Genomic DNA, 16615 nt, shown 5'->3' on the forward strand with positions numbered 1-16615 from the left:
AGCCCACAGGCAAGAAGTATGTGCATGCCCTCTCTCCTGCTGTTGCTTCCCTGCAACTGGTATTGTGAGGCATCATGCCTCTGAGGCTGGAGATGGCCCGCAGCCATCAGTCTAGTAGCCATTGATAGACCTGTCCTCCATGAATCTGCCTAAGCCCCTTTTAAAACCATCCAAGCTGGTGGCCATCACCATATCCCATGGCAAGGAATTCCATAGATTAATTATGTGTTGTGTGAAAAAATACTTCTGCTTGTCGGTCCTAAATTTCCCAAACTTCAGTTCCATGGGGAGACCCCTTGTTATAGTGTTGTAAGAAAGGGAGAAAAATTTCTCTCTGCCCTCTCCACTCCATCCATAATTTTATACACTTCGATCATGTCTCCCCTTAGTCGCCTCTTTTCCAAGGTAAAGAGCCCCAAATGCTGTAGATGCTATGTCATATAAATGACATATCTTGCCACTTCTCACTGATGTTGCCGTCACCTGCTCCAATATGAGAACATAGATAGATAAGGGCAATTTTTAGTAACAGACTGTATGAGCAATCTGATTCAAAGAATTAGCACAGCACAGACCTGATGCAGACAATGCAAATGAATAAAAAAGCAGGAGAGATTTCTGCCAAATGCCACTTGCAGATCTGATTCACAATTGGCAGGTGAGAAGATCTAATTGTATTATACTAATTTCATGTGAGATAAGCAGCAGAAATGTCCCATTACTGAGGAAAAGTCTCTCTGAAGTGCTAAATGAGTGCAAGGTACTGTGTTTTCTCTCTATTGGGTCTGCAAAAATTAGAAGAAAATTACCATTTTACTTTTATGTGACAAGAAGTGGCTCAAATTAAATTTCATTTCTGCTTGGATTAAACTACTGGATATAATATAAATATATGCACTGTGAAAGGGGAAGGAAAACCCACCTTCACTTGTTCCTCACGTAACTGCACACTGAGCTTCTTCTGAAGCAAGAGTGATTTGTGCACCTGCATCTTTGCAAATGACTCGCAGTACGGAATTTGCTGACTGAGTTACCATAAGCATTTCTTTTTGGGCTTACTCTGCCTTGTTTTCTTTTTGGCCTGTACACCTTTGAAAAGTGTGTCTGAAGTCAGATATTACATTTAATAAATAATGGATATTAAGTTACTGCTGACACAAAAAGGAAAAGTGGAAGAGAGGTAAGCATGCAACACTTTTCTGGGCTGCACACTGCCTGCTTGGTCCACATTAGGTAATAGCTTTCAGACTTTTAGATCCAGGAATGGAAAGATCCAGGACTTGACAACACACTTTAGATCCAGGACTTGACAACACACTTTACCTTACAATTCTCACAAAAACGCTGAATTTGATCAGACTGAGAGGCTATGTGGGGATTCAGCTAGGATTTTTCATGTTCTAGCCCAAGTCACTACACAATCCAGGGTCTATCCATCTATTTTTTGCAAACAGTTTTCCTACGCCTCTAAAAGCTGCATGAAATTCAGCAGATGAAGCACCTCCCAGCATGGAGATGAAATGATGGTGGAAGAATTACCTGCCAAAGACCATTATTTGATTGGCAGTGCTTCTATTTTGTTAGTGTACTAAATACTTGCAAATCAAGACTGTGGTTTATCCTACAGATTTGTATGCCTGCTAATTAAGATCTCTCTGTTAGTTATGCTACCTGCTTCCCAGTGAGAAAACATGGGGAAGCTTCCAACTTACCAGTGCCTAATGCATAACTATGTACATAGGTCTCATATGGGGTTTGCTTGCATTACTAGTGGGTGGAGCTGTATAACTGGCACTGCTAATATACACATGAACACCTGCTTTTGTTTGTGGATTGACATTTCTAGGTCAAGCAATCTGTGTTGAAATACAGGTGGGGGAAATGAGATATTCGGCATGATCCTATGTTTACTGAGGACATATATTTATGTCCCACTGAGTTCTATGTGGCTTACTGTCAGGTAAATGTGCTAGGGTTGCAGTCTTAATTAGTTGAACATGGGCAACAGGCAAGTAGATTCAGCAGCTAACCGACAAACTGAGAACACAGTGGGAACTGTCTCCTTGCAGCAGGAGGCTGCTTTTAATGCAGCTGGAGGCCCCCCCACTTCTACAATGTGCAGGTGCACTTGGGTGGAGGGGGGCAGCAGTTTTCACTTATCTTCCCTGCCTTTGGAAATGGCTTGTGCTTTCCAAAAAATAAATATTTTGGGGCTGTGTGACATACTTCCGGAAGACATAGAGCGCTTCTAGAGGCAAGGAAGATCAGGAACAATTGTTCCCGATACTCCCCCCCATGTGTACTGTAGACATGGGAAAGCCTCTGGCTGTGTCAAGAGCAGTCTTCTCACTGTAAGTATGCAACTCCATTGCATCCTTGGTTGGTTAATCAGGATATTAGCCAATGAGTATTGTTAATAGTGTAATTGGAAATCTCCTCTCTATGCAGTACAACCTTTAGTAGATGTTATGCATAAGGAAGGATATCAGGATATAGAACTACTTTGAGTTAGTATGTGTATGTACACACACACACACACACACGTATATACTTATATACGCACGCACACAATTTATGTTAAGAAGTGAGTTTGATCTTTAACTATATATTATGCAAAATATTGTCATAAATTTTTCATTGTTAGGATCTTAAGTTTTAGTCTATTAATGTTGTTTCCCATAATAGACAATTATTTTATTAAATAATACAGAAAGACAACAAAATAATTTAAAATATTTTTGAAAACTTTCCCTCTGTGTTCAAGTAAAGTGATAAGAATTTAGAGTGCACATTCTTGATTAAAATACTTCAAATCCCATTTTTTAAACTTAAGAATAGTGCTTTCTCCCCCTTAATTACTCCTAACCTACTGCACATTGGAATCTGATGTTTAATGAAAAAAGGAATTGTACTTCCTATAGAAGAACTGTTGAGCATTTACAGTAAAACTGTAGAATGAAGGACAATTCTTTTTAAAGCTAAATGGCACCCACCCCACTCCTTATCTTTAAATATATCTACAGTATATCTACAGTATATATATATCTCCATGTTTAGGGAAGAGGAATTATCTAATTAACCTTCCCACCCTCTCTCACTAAATTATAGGCACGGGCATTGCCTCAGAGTTGGAGGAGGAGGGAAGTATAGTCACTCCACTCCTTCACCTATCAGTGGGAGCAAAAGTCTGAGCTCCTCTCCGGGCGTCCACCAGACCAACGAACCCCATCCCTGCTGATTGTCTCATCTTCGGCAGCCCCTGCCTTAAATAAAGCCCTACATTTAGGACACTCCTCCCCATTTCCCCTTGCTCCTTCTTCCCTGGCCAGGCAAGAGGATTGGCCACCCAATCCCTGGCCTCCCAAGGGGTCTTTTTCTCCACCCCCTTCAGTAGCATTTCCACACAGGGCTGCAGTTGTGGAGCTGATATCATCATTATTCCATCTCCCCCATTCTGCTGTCTCTTTGGCTGCACCTGCCCACCCACACCCACCCCAGCAGCTGTTGCCAGCCTCTCTGAGCCCTTCCTTCCTGACTTCTGAAAGGTAATTACTGGGGTTCTCCTGATGACTGGAGCTCGATGCTTCTCTTGGCACACTGCCATTTGACTGGGTAAACAACCTTGTCTCATGGTGGAGGGTAGGGTAGGAAAACCCCGACAATCGTGTGTGTGTGTGTGTGTGTAATGTTGTTGTTGTTGTTGATTTTGGGACACTACTGAGTTGTTAAAAAAATAAATGCTCTTCTGTTTCTGTATTGGTTTGGTTTGGTTTCTTTTAGGCAGAAAATTAAATCTAAAATGAATGTAAATTCAGGTCCAGTTCAGATAGTCCTTTTTTCTACCTGGCATATGTTTATAGAAAATGCAAGAAAAATAATTTTAAAATGCAAGGCTTTGCATGTGAGAATGGACACACATAAACCAGCCTACTTTTGAGAACCTATACCAAATCAATGTGCTACCTTCAGGTCTAGGTTCTCACAACTTGTATCTTTTGCAGTTCTTTTTTATGTTTCCCTGCACATGCCCCTAAAGATGCGAGTATGGAAAAATAACATCAGAATTAGCTCATATTCTCCTGGCTTGGACAAACAACAACAACAATTCGATTTCTATTCCGCCCTTCCAAAAATGGCTCAGGGCGGTTTACATAGAGAACTGATAAATAAATAAGATGGATCCCTGTCCCCAAAGGGCTCACAATTTAAAAGAAACATAAGATACACACCAGCAACATCACTGGAAGTACTGTGCTGGGGGTAGACAGGGCCAGTTACTCTCCCCCTGCTAAATAAAGAGAATCACCACGGTAAAAGGTGCCTCTTTGCCAAGTTAGCAGGGTGTTCACCAATTCATCTTCCATGGTGGAGGAGGAGACATGTGCCATATCTCCACTGTATATGATCCATGTAATATGAGTGCTTCATGCATACATCCATGTTTACAATGGCACAATTCATGCCATCTCACACCTTTCTTTTTTAATTGGTAGTGGAAAGAATAATACAAACTGGGCCATTGCATATGCAGAGTGGTGGAGAAAAGGTATATATGCCTGCACTTGCATCACATTAAGGGCCCATTATTTGTATTAACTGCGCCACAGTGTGGTGACATTCTTTGGCCAATGCGGCCACTCTAACTTACTCTTGCTAATGATTTTTTTTTTTTACAATTATTGCAGAAGGACTTCTGCAGGGAGAGTAGTGAAGCAAATATTGCATCCCCATCTGATCCTTATCCACAGACAGTGAGTAAGTTTGCAACACAAATGTCCCAAGAGTTTCACCTTCATAGGGCTGTGGAGAATATCAGCCAGTTTAATTAATTAGTTATTTAGCTAGTTAGTAGGAAAAAGCCACAATATAGTAGTGAAAGCCCAGACTTCATAAGTCTGGGGTGCCACAATAAAGCAAGGAAGAACAAGCAGAGTGGCAGCCACAAAAACTTATTTTTATTTTTTAAAGGTCTTGAGGGAATCAAATTCCTTCAAAAAACCATCTGGCATGGAAAAAACAATGTTTACACATGAGGACTTTAAAGAAAGCAAACACAGTGACTTGTCCAACACCACCTAATAAGAGTTTCCTGGCAATGCAGGGATTTGAAGTTCATCATCTGTGTCCAAGGTTGACACCATGTCAACTGCACCACATATTCAGCTGTGTATTCAAGCAATGCAGACTGGTCAAGTCATACTAGCTTTTTTTTTTTTTTTTTTGATGTAGTAGAATGCATGGAAACAACCAAATTGGCACTAGTCAAGCAAGGATTCTGAAAAATATCCCTATAATGGTAAGCTGTGGACACTGGGCAACTGTGGTTATGATGTTAGATTTGGAACTTGGTTATATTCTTTATTTTTTAATTATATTTGAATACTGGGAGCAGCTAACATGTTCACCAGTGGTCTGGATTCCAAATCTGCCATAGATTTTTTGTAGCTGGCATTAGGAAAGTCCTTTTTTCCTCATTTCCACCTGTAAAATGTAAGCAACAATCAGCAGCCACATAAATTCATTGTGAAAGTAAATTAAATGATCTTGAAGATTGTAGCTAGTTACAGAAAGACAATAGACAAATATTAAAAAACAATAAAGATAACACTGATTTCTTCTCTAAAATTCTATAGTCAAGGCTCTTCATTTCTACCTTTCTTTCTAACTTGGCAATGATATACAGTTTTAGAATATTAAAAATCCAGTGCACAACAGTGTTTGTTGTCATGACACTTCTACTATTTTTGTGATATGAACAAGCAAAAGGTACATTGAATTCTTTCAATATTTATATATATCATATCACTGATGTATGAGTTGCTTTTTTCTAAATAAGCATTTCCTTTTTAAAGTCATTAGGGCTATAATAGACATGAGAATATTTCTGTTTCATGGTTACACAACTGAAAAACTTAGTCCAATATCAAACTTTAGAAATTGCTATATTGAAATTCAAGGTAAATAGTAGGAAACCATTTGAAAACAATGTTATATTATTGACACAAATTGCGATATTCTCTGCTTTGACAAAAACATTTAGCCTAGTCGATGAAATTTAGGAATAGTTGTCCTCCACAATTCAATCTTTGTGGAAGGGATAATCTATTCAGAAATCCTGCCTTTTATCCTTGAAGCCCAGTTATGTACTAATGGACCATTTAAAGCAATATATCTTTTCTTTATGACATTCTTGTGTTGCATTCCAAACCCATAACTGACAGCGTTTGCTTATTATGATATATTTTCTGGGGCTGGTTGTCTCATGACCAGAAAAGCTGGGTTGAAAGAGGAAACTCAGCTTTCCAAGGTTGTCTGCATCTATGAGATGCCTACACACCCACCTCATTCAGACCTGGATAACCTGACTTTGTTACCCAAGTCCAAACAACTCTTGGAGGAAAACAGCTCTTCTCCTGCCTTGGCATTTGGTTGATTTATCACATTTGTATACCGCTCCAAACTCGAGTCTCTGGGTGGTTCACAATGATATAAAACAGTTAAAAACATATATAACATATATAAAAACAGATAAAAACAAATAAAAACTAACAATTTAAAAATCAATCACAGAATTAGAACCTATAAGTTATCAAGAAACTGAAAAAGCCTGAATAAAGAGATGGGTTTTAAAATATTTTTTAAAAATTGTCAAAATTGCCAATTTAAAAATTGGTTGTCTGTGTGCACAATCTGGTTTTTAAAGCAGCTTCACCTGCTGGTGGCTGTCAGAATCATAGAGTCCTGTGTAAAGTGGAGCCAAGCAGAATGGAGCTCCTGCAGTACCAAAGACTGCCTCTCCACTGCTCCCACAATGCAAGGACGCACCTTGTTTTATTCCCTCTCCTGGAGCACTCAGCAGCCTGATTGTGTGGGTGTTAGGTAAGTAAACCCAACCTGGGGCTTGTGTCATATGGGAAGCATGGGGTAGGAGCATGCCTCCCCTCCAACCTACCCTAATATGATGTGAAAGAGCTTTCTATATCAGTCTCCTTTACAAAAGATGTTATCACTGATAGAAAGGATATTCTTTTAGTTTTAAAGATAAGGTCCATCCTTTCCCAGAGCAAAGAATTTAGATCAAATTAACAATTTGAATGTAAAAGGGACTTCCAGTGAAAGATCTACACAATTTGTAACAAAACTTCAGTGCAACGTTATTAGATTTCAACAAAATTTTGCTTCCAAAAGAGAATATTTGTGAGCAACCAAATCAGGCTTTATTTCCCTTAGCACTTTTCGTGCACTAAGTATTAGATATCCATATGCTTTACAGCTCAGTAAGTAGACAGCAATTCAAATGTGGAGGTCTTCTGCAAAACAAGGCATGGTTTGACCTATGGTCATCTCAAAGTGGGGAAAACATAATTGAAAGCACCCTAATTAATATTTGATTAAGTGTTTTAAAAGTTCAGGCAGATGATATTGATTTCTTGGGGTTTGCATTCGATGGGTTTTTCTACATGGATAGGGCTCTGTGTACTGCACAGCTTTCGAGCATTTTAGCTCCATATTGGAACAGGCAGTGCGGAGTTTGGTGGGTAGTAACACTGGTACATTTTCTAAATGACTTCCTGTTTCCTGACCCAGGTGACACTGAGCATTTTTTAGGACCTGATGGCTGACTTGGGCATACCGCTTGCTGGGGGGGAAAGCTGAGGGAGCTACCACATGCATCTTCTTTCTTGGAATTGAACTAGACACCATAGCTCAGTGCCTGTTTTCGGGCAAGTTCAGGATCTAGTTTTCTGTTTACATTCTCTTCTCTCACGTTAGAAGATAACACTGTGTGAAATGCACGTGATCACTGGTCATCTTAGTTTTGCTTTCAAAGTTGTAGCTCCAGGCTGTTCTTTTCTGCGGCATTTATGCTTGACCAGGGGCATGAAGGATTACAGCCAGGTTTGGCTTAAATGTTTGGCTAGGTTCAACAGGATCTCTTTTTGGAGAACCAAGTTGCTACTGGAAGCAGACATGCAGGTTTACTCTGACACCTCAGGCACACATGGCTTTGGGCTCTATTTTTGGGCCATTGGTGCACCGCACTGTGGATGGAATCTTGGAGATTCCAGATCATGTCACCCATGACATGACATTCTTAGAATTATTTCCCATTTTGGTTACTTAGTTGGGTAGATTGCTTTTCTAACAGGTCAGTTCATTTTTGATGTGATAATAAGGCCACTGTGCAGGTGGCCTTATTCACGAAATCCTCGTGTTTTGAACATAGTTCGGCATTTTATTCTCCACTGCCTGCAATTTAATATATTGTTCTAGTATGTACTTTATATAGTATATACTAGACCTTGATAACAGCATAGCTAACACCCTATCTTGGATGCAGGTGGAGCAATTCTATGCAGTGCCCAATTGGCTAGGGGTTAGGCAGAGCTTCTGCCGGATGTCGATTTGTGGACAATTGGAGGTTTGCAGTAGAGCAGGCTATTCATCGCTCACTTGCACCCAGCACCAGGGCACAGTAAGCAGCTGCTGTACATGAGTATGAGCAATTTAGGTTGTCAGTTTCCTTGCCAAAAGTGTGAACAATTCAAGTTGAGCACATTCTCCAGTTCTGTGTTTACATTCATCACTCAGGTTTGGCCCCTCAGTCCATAGGGGGCCACATCACATCATTAATTTTCCACTCCAAATTTGAAGGTTATCCGGATATCACTACTGACTTTCAGACTCAACACATGTTGGAGGAATGGTGTCCTTTACAGCCCCCTCTCCCCCACCACTCACAATCTCCTTTTTCTCCACAGTTGATTGGAAAGTACTAGGCACTTGTTCAATTTGCAAGTCTTTGTTCTTTTGTTTTCAAAGTTCAACTCTTTAAGGTGGCTACTTTGGTTGCAGTCTTCAGCACATTTTAGATTAGTGAATTGCTGGCAGCATCCCGGTTTGACAATATTGGCTGTGCCTTAGATATGAGGGGTGTGCATTTCACATTGCAGGGTATGGTCTTGATCATCCTAAAACCAATCAGAGAGATGTGGGGCTCAGATGTATTTATTTATTGTTATTTAGTTATTTTATTGTTAAATTTGTATACCGCCTTTCATTAAAACAATCCCAAGGTGGTTCACACAAAAATTAAAAACAAGACTATAAAAATGACACAATTAAAATATTAAGCTAAAAGATAAAAACAAATCTGACTAAAAAGATTTTAAATATAAGCATAAGAACTGTACAGAATACAAAGAAGCAGCAGTAGAGACAAACATATAAAACCCTGGGTAAGAAGCCAAGATTTAACATGCTTTCTAAAAAACTGTGATGGAGACTGATGAGCAAATAGCCACCAGGCAAGCATTCCAGAGTGCAGCAACAGAGAAGCCTCCCCAGATTCATCTGTCCAGCAACCCCATTGTGGCTCTTTGCCCAGTACAGGCCTTACATAAGTATATTCTTGTAGGTAGCGATGCAGGGGGCACATTATTCCAGCACAGCAATCAATCACCTTTGCTTTGGTCTTTCAGTTGGACATAGGGCTGGGGAGGGATGCATCCAGGCAGACATTTAACAGGTGCAGTTTCCCTAATAATTTCCTAGAGAGATGCCTCTGATAAATTCCTGCCTGATGCATCTCTGATCAAGACAAAGTGTGGTTGCATGGAGCCTCATTTCTAAAACTATAATCCTATATCAGACTGTGCAAAGTATTTACAGCTTATATGGCACAAATTTCAATTCTTTTTAGGGCATGAGTGAAAATATAAAGCAGCTTAACTCTTATTTTAAACCAAAGGTTTTGGGCTTATTGGAAAGTTAATAAAGTGTGGCCATAGTCAAGTCAAGTCAAGTTTTATTTACGGTCCTAGACCAAACAATGTGGCCATAGATTAACCCATACATTTTGTCTCGTGTCTTCCTTGGGGTCTGGGTGCAATTAGTTTCTCTTGAAACCTGAAAAGCCAAAGGAGCAGACTAGGTGAAACAGATAATTTAAAATGCTTTGAGGTCTAAAACAGGTAATTGGCATATAGGCTACAAATAACAACAGCCAACAAGAGAAGAAACTGCAGGATGAGATGGCATGTCTCACTTATTTGTTCAATTGCTTATCCAGAGTATCTTTTGCCCAGGAACTTGTCAGAGTGACAGGAACTTGTCAGAGTGAGTTATAGTGAACTAGAGAACGAAAAGTGATCTCACAATTCAGTGTGAATATGCATGGAACAAAGTAAACTACCTCACTCATAAATTGAGACAGGCCTTGTGATCAGCAAGGAAATGAATCTTAAGAGCCTTTCCTTTTTGTGGAGTGGATGCTCTGCTTTGAGAACACCAACTGCTGTCAGCAGCTAACAATATCTTGTGTGGGAAGTTTGCTAATATTTTTGTCTTAACAGAACACATGGGGGTGAGAAAACTGTAAGGAAAAATCCAAAGGAGATCTCTCTTTCTCCCTCCACCCCCCGCCTCTCTCTCTCTCTCTCTCTCTCTCTCTCTCACACACACACACACACACACACACACACACACCATTTCCCTGAGCTCAGCAAAGGTAATCTTCTACAAGGAACCTAGATGTATCTAGTGGTGTCCCCATGTCTTAAGATCTAGGTTTTTCTCTACACCTCTGTAGTTTTCTGGGTCTAGTTCTTTTAAATTACTGAAATAAGAGGTATGTGGGTCAATACTTATGAACAGATAACAGTCTTCCAAAGTCTACATTAGAAGTCTTTCTCTGAAATGCTGGCATTGCCCTCCAAAATATGTTTGCAGAGACTGGTAAGATGCTCTTCTTGCAATAACTGGAATATATAGTAGGGGTGTGCAATTTGGATTTTTGGCGATTTGGTTCGTGACCCGAACCGAATCACCCCTGTTCTGTTTTGTGCCAGAATATGGGCCACCCGAATCACCCTTGATTCGGTTCGGATTCGGATTTAATCCGAATCTGAATCTGAATAGATTGGGGGGGGAAGGGCCCAGGGGCAAAATTTTGGGGTGGGGTGGTAGTGCCCAATGGTGGAAGCTAACACCCCAATTTCAGGGGGATTGGGCAAAGGGCTGATTTTTGGGGAATTTTTGAAGTTTTTGTGTCTTTGGGGCAGTTTGGGGGCAGAAAGTGGATCTGCCCCAAAAGAGTGGGGTGGGCTGGTAGATAGTGTCTAATGGGTGAAGGCTACCACCCACCCCCAGTTTCAGAGTGATTGGGCAGAGGGCTGGATTTTGGTGAATTTCTGAGGTTTTTCTTCATAAGGTGCAGTGTGCTAGATTGATATTCATAGTAAATGAGAGTGTGAAAAAGTGAAAGTGGGGTCATGAGAGTTCGTTAATTGAAAAAAATCTCATTTGCTATCATTGAATGAGAATTCACATCTCAGAAGTTTTTCTGAAGGGATGTTTTCCCTTATTTTCTGAGGTGTGAATTCTCATTCAATGATAGCAGATGAGATTTCTTTCAATTAAAGAACTCTCATGACCCCACTTTCACTTTTTCACACTCTCATTTACTATGAATATCAATCTAGCACACTGCACCTTATGAAGAAAAACCTCAGAAATTCACCAAAATCCAGCCCTCTGCCCAATCACTCTGAAATTGGGGATGGGTGGTAGCCTCCACCCATTACGCACTATCTACCACCCCACCCCATTCTTTTGGGGCAGATCCACTTTCTGCCCCCAATCTGCCCCAAAGACACAAAAAATTCAAAAATTCCCCAAAAATGAGCCCTTTGTCCAATCCCCCTTAAATTGGGGTGGTCACCTCCACTCATTAGGCACTACCACCCCACCCCAATATTCTGCCCCAGGCCCCACTTTCTGCCCCAATCTGCCCCAAAGACACAAAAACTTCAAAAATTCCCCAAAAATGAGCCCTTTGTCCAATCCCCCTTAAATTGGGGTTGTCACCTCCACCCATTAGGCACTACCACCCCACCCCACTATTCTGCCCCAGGCCCCAATCTGCCCCAATCTGCCCCAAAGACACAAAAAATTCAGAAATTCCCCAAAAATCAGCCCTTTGCCCAATCCCCCTGAAATTGGGGTGGTAGCCTTCACCCATTAGGCACTACTACCCCACCCCACTCTTTTTGCCCACATCCCATTCTATGCCCCCGAACTGCCCCAAAGTCACTAAAACTTCAAAAAATCCTCCAAAATCGCTCATGAGCCGAATCACCCGAATTTTTCAGCCCCGAAATTTGGGTGATTCAGCTCGGCCCCGAAAAATATCACTGGACATTGAGGGTGATTCGGTTCGGCCCCGAATCACCCAAAATTGCTCATTTCGGCACAGATCGATCTGTGCCTAAAATTTTTGCACATCCCTAGAATATACTAGCAGGGATGCTTACCTCAAGCCCTCCCTTATGTCTTTTCAAGGCCATGCAGATCCCTTTTTATTTTCTCTGGCCTTTTAAAAACATCAGCTGAATTTGATATTTAATCAGCTCCCCTGAAGTTTGTGTGTGGTTTTGTCATTTCTGCTGTTTTACTCTCAATACTGTTATTGGCTGACATCCAAGACTAGCACTGTGCTGGTACAACAGTGCCTGACATCAGACTTATGCTGTGCTGTTTTTGTATATCTCCCCTTCCTTCTGAAACCCTCTGTGCCTCCCAAAAATATGTCCCTGAGGGCTGCACAATCCTCAGGGAATTTCTTTCAGGAGCTACAGTCAGAAAGATCGCAGGAATTTGCCATCCCCACTTCATGTAACAGTGCAGCATTAGTCTGGATGTCAGGTACTGTCACACCAACACAGTGCTAGTCTGGATGTCAGCTATTGATTTGTTGTTTAGACTTTCAGCGGTTAGAATTTATTAATGTACATTCATATACAGTGTTTTACCCTGGGGCCCAGGCGGTGAACAACAAATTGAGAACCACAAATAATTAATAAAATTTTATTAAAAATATACTAAACTTGTTCTCATGACCAAGAATTGGAAGGTAGGAGGCAGTAAAGTAGGCTATTGCTGGTCATGAGAACCCTTGGAACTTCTGTCAAGCCCCTTAGTAGCTGTACTTTGCTACCTAGGTATTAACTGAGATGGGATGAAAATAGCATCTGTCCTACTTCAGAGTTTGGTCATGTGGTGAAAATGCTGCTTAAAAATCTTCCCAGCTGTCAATCTGGCATAGAGTTTGGTGGCTAGAGGGGCCAGCTGTTGCTGTACTGAGGGCTGCCTCTCTGCTGTGAGCACAATACGTACTAGAATACTTGAGGGCCCAGCACCATTTTTTAAAGGATGGACTGCACAGCTGCACCATCTGGGTGCTGTGCTCACAGAGCTAGGTTCTGCTCATCTGTGCAATTCAGGGTAGGTGTTCTTCCCTCCTTCAGACCACACTTAGATGACCGTGTGTATGCACTTACTAAGTATCAATAATCATGGCTATAATCAATTAACAGTAAATAAGGGATAGCTACTCATTAGTCACAGGCCTGAATAAAAAATGGCAGTCTTCTCCTAAGGTTTGGGAGTGAGGGAGCTATGTGAATATCATTTGAGTGAGTTCCCCAGCCTGGAGGAGGAGGAGGCGGCAATCACTGAGAAGACCCTGTCCTACATTTTGGACAAATAAGCTTCAGCAAGTATCAGCACACAAAGCAGTGCCTTCCTGGACAACTAGTCAGGAGCAAGCAGTCTTTAAGGTACCTCAGCCCAGAGTCATTTAGGGCTTGAAAGCTAATAACCAGCTAATAGTTATTAGCTAATAACCAGCGACTTCTCGTGTGATTAGGTTGGATCAGTTCCAGTTTGTGACTCCTGAGGATGTGGAAAAGCTGATTAGAATGGTGCGGCCTACCACCTGTTCTCTTGACCCTTGTCCAACATGGCTTATATTATCTGGCAGGGGGGTTGTTGTAGAAGGCCTGGTAGAGATTATAAATGCATCTCTGAGGGAAGGTAGGGTGCCTCCTTGTCTGCTTCTGAAGAAGCCTACCCTGGATCCCTCAGACTTGAACAACTACAGGCCTGTCTCCAACCTTCCATGGCTGGGCAAGGTAATTGAGAGGGTGGTGGCCTCCCAGCTCCAGACAGTCTTGGATGAAACTGATTATGTTGACCAATTTCAAACTGGCTTTTGGGCTGTCTATGGGGTGGAGACTGCCTTGGTCGGCCTGATGGATGATCTCCAACTGGAAATTGACAGAGGAAGTGTGACTCTGTTGGTCCTTCTGGACCTCTCAGCAGCTTTTGATACTACCGACCATAGTATCCTTCTGGAGCGTCTGAGGGGGTTGGGAGTTGGAGGCACTACTTTGCAGTGGTTCCGCTCCTACCTCTCGGGCAGGTTTCAGGTGGTATCCCTTGGAGACTGCTGTTCTTCAAAATCTGAACTTTTGTATGATGTGCTTCAGGGCTCCATATTGTCTCCAATGTTGTTTAACATCTACATGAAACCGCTGGGAGAGATCATCAGATTTGGTGCAGGGTGCTACCAGTATGCTGATGACACCCAAATCTATTTCTCCATGTCAGCATCATCGGGAGAGGGCATAACCTCCCTAAATGCCTGTCTGGAGTTGGAGATGTGCTGGATGAGGGATAACAAACAGACTCAAACTGGCTAAGACGGAGGTACTCATTGTGTGGGGTTGGAACTCGAGAGATGATTTTGATCTGCCTGTTCTGAATGGGGTCACACTTCCCCAGAAGGAACAGGCACGCAGTCTGGGGGTGCTTCTGGATCCGAGCCTCTCCCTGGTCTCCCAGGTTAAGGCGGTGGCCAGAAGTGCCTTCTATCAGCTTCGGCTGATAAGCCAGCTGCGTCCCTTTCTTGAGGTGAATAACCTCAAAAGAGTGGTACATCTGCTGGTAACCTCCAGACTGGATTACTGCAATGTGCTCTATGTGGGACTGCCCTTGTATGTAGTCCAGAAACTACTGTTAGTCCAGAATGTGGCAGCCAGGTTGGTCTCTGGGTCATCTCGTAGAGACCATATAACTCCCATATTAAAGGAGCTACACTGGCTGCTGACATGTTTCCAGGCAAAATACAAGGTTTTGGTTATAACTTATAAAGCCCTAAACGGCTTGGGCCCTTGGTATTTAAGAGAACATCTTCTTTGTCATGAACCCAACTGCCCATTGAGATAATTAGGAGAGGTCCGTCTGCAGTTGCCACCAGCTTGTCCGGTGGATATTCGGGGATGGGCCTTCTCTGCTGCTGCCCTGAGGCTTTGGAATGTGCTCCCTAGTGAAATAAGAGCCTCCCCATCTCTGACAGCTTTTTTAAAGTCTTTAAAAACACATTTCTTCACCCAGGCTTTTAATTAATATTGTTTTCATGGTTTTAATGCTGTTTTAAAATATTATTTTAAAATTTTTAAATTGTTGTAACGTGTGTCCCCCCCCCCCCCCCATTTTTGTCTTAACGAATGTTTTACTTTGTTTTTATTATGTTGTAAACCACCCAGAGATGTAAGTTTTGGGCGGTATAAAAATGTTTTAATAAATAAAATAAAATAAATAATATCCTTGAACTGAACCCAGGAGCAGATTGGCAGCCAGTGTGGTGTCTTCCAGATAATATTATCACTGCTGGCAGTTCCAGATATCACCTTACTGCTACATTCTGCACCATGCTTTCAAGAGCAGCCCCAAGTAGACGGCATTGCAATAGTCCAAATATGACATGTCTAAGGCATAGGGACAGGCAGAACAGACTTCTCAAGAAAAGGGTGTGGCTGGTGCAGCAATTAACCAGTTAACCAGTTGTTGCTTTTGCAGTTAACCAGTTGTTGCTTGGGGTTACTGTTCATGGCAAGGTGGATGGCATGGACACCAGATGGGTATAGCCTACTGCCACCCAGAACTCTTGAGCTCAAGTGATTCACCAGCCTCATACTCCTCAATTGCTGGGATTACAGGCTCACACCACTGTGCCCGGCATGGTCAGAATAAGATATATGAAATAATTATTATTGGGAAGAGCCTGCCCTAGCTCCATCCCCAAACCAATTGTAATGCGATTAGCATGGATCAACTATTACCCTAACAAAAGCATTACCAGGAACTGAACATATTTGAATTAACTATGTAAACATGTAAAAATAATGGGGTTTAGATGTTTTGGGGTTTAGATGTTTTGTTTTTAGTGAGTTGCTTAAAAATCTGATTCAGAAAGAAGTCCACATTATTTATTTTATTCATTCATTGTTGACATTTTTTAAAAATGAGATTTTTATGCCATTCAAGAAAATTTATTTGGGTTGAGATAGCAGTGAAAATATATCACATATCATCCTTATATGTATGTTTCATAATGATAGTATGTGCTATCCATTGGATAGCAGCAAGAGACTCCAAGAATCCATCATTGATGTACTTTTAAGAATAGACAATTAAGAGGAAAGACTGAAAGAAAGAATGTTGTGCTGTTAAATAAAAGAGAGGTATTTAAACAGTAAATTTAAAGCTGAAAGAGGAGGAGTGGGTTGCAGTGTGGAAGGCTTACCTTGGCAAAAGGGAAGGAGATAGCAGAAGTTGGGAATTTTGAGAAATTTGCTCAAAAGATCTTCTGATGCCTGGGAATCTGGTTTGTCCTTTAACGGGTCCCCCAACACACTGTCTGCAAAGCCAGAAGACAGATAAGGAGAAACCAGATGGTTTAAAATCAGGAAATAATTACCATCTGTGAAAT

The sequence above is a fragment of the Hemicordylus capensis genome, chromosome 2 (genome assembly GCF_027244095.1).
Source record: "Hemicordylus capensis ecotype Gifberg chromosome 2, rHemCap1.1.pri, whole genome shotgun sequence".
NCBI lineage: Eukaryota > Metazoa > Chordata > Lepidosauria > Squamata > Cordylidae > Hemicordylus > Hemicordylus capensis.